At 50.8% G+C, this 1,080-nt stretch overlaps 1 protein-coding gene across 1 annotated transcript in view; it reads right to left on the bottom strand.

Moving 5' to 3' along the window:
- The window catches only part of LOC115462241 (zinc finger protein 271-like), a 90,512-nt gene that overhangs the window by 819 nt on the left and 88,613 nt on the right, over nucleotides 1-1,080 (bottom strand). The gene's annotated exons all lie outside the window — the stretch shown is intronic.

The raw sequence follows: 1,080 nt of genomic DNA, 5'->3' as shown, positions 1-1,080 counted from the left end.
ATTTCTCTGTCCCAGGAGGGCTCACAATCTAAGTTTGTGCCTGAGGCAATGGAGGGTTAAGTGACTTGTTCAAGATCACAAGGAGCAGCAGCATTTGAACGGGCCACCTCTGGATTGCAAGACCAGTGCTCTAACCACTAGGCTACCCCCAGAGCCATGCCAACACGGTAAGCGCGGTAAGCGCGGTAAGCGCCGCAGGGGGGCGCCTGCCTTCAAGGGCGCCGCGCCATCGCGTTGTATTTTTTAAAAAAAAACCTTACTCCTCTGCTCCATCCCCGATTCCCTAGCACTTTAAATTTACCTCGCTCCACCTCCGACATCTGGCAGCGTCAATGAAAGCGCTGCCTGTCTGACGTCTCTCCACCAGCCTTCCCTTCGCTCGTTCGTTCCCTCTGTGTCCGCCCTCAAGGAAATGATGTCAGAAGAAGGCGGAACGAACGAATGCGAAGGGAGGCTGGTGGCGAGACGTCAGACAGGCAGCACTTTAACTGATGCTGCACAGACGTTGGAGGGAGGTAAATGTAAAGGTCTGGGGGGCGCGCACGCCAACCTGATAGTCTGCAGGGGCGCCAGAGACCCTAGGCAAGGCCCTGGCCACCCCTCCATTACACTACATTCCATGTAGAACCCCAAAGAATAGCAAGATTCTGGAATTGTGAAGAGTAACAAGATTCCATGCAGACTCTCAAAGAGTAGCAACATTCCATTTATTTTATTTAGATTTTGCTCACACCTTTTCCAGTAGTAGCTGAAGGTGAGTTACATTCAGGTACACTGGATATTTCTCTGTCCCAGGAGGGCTCACAATCTAAGTTTGTACTGATGCAATGGAGGGTTAAGTGACTTGCCCAAGATCACAAGGAGCAGCAGTGGGATTTGAACTGGCCACCTCTGGAGTGCAAGACTGGTGCTCTAAGCACTAGGCCACTCCTCCACTCCACAGCATATTGCTGTCAATCTGCAGATTTTGTTGTTTGGAGATGTGGTGATTGTAAGTATCCACCTGGCTAGCTTTTGTTTTCAGTAGTCTCCAGGGGGAAGGTGAAAGTCAGACCAGTTTATCTGATAAGTCTTTGCAGC

Source organism: Microcaecilia unicolor, chromosome 2 (genome assembly GCF_901765095.1).
Source record: "Microcaecilia unicolor chromosome 2, aMicUni1.1, whole genome shotgun sequence".
Taxonomy (NCBI): domain Eukaryota; kingdom Metazoa; phylum Chordata; class Amphibia; order Gymnophiona; family Siphonopidae; genus Microcaecilia; species Microcaecilia unicolor.
Note: the sequence above shows the minus strand (reverse complement) of the source record. Positions and strands in the feature narration are given on the sequence as shown.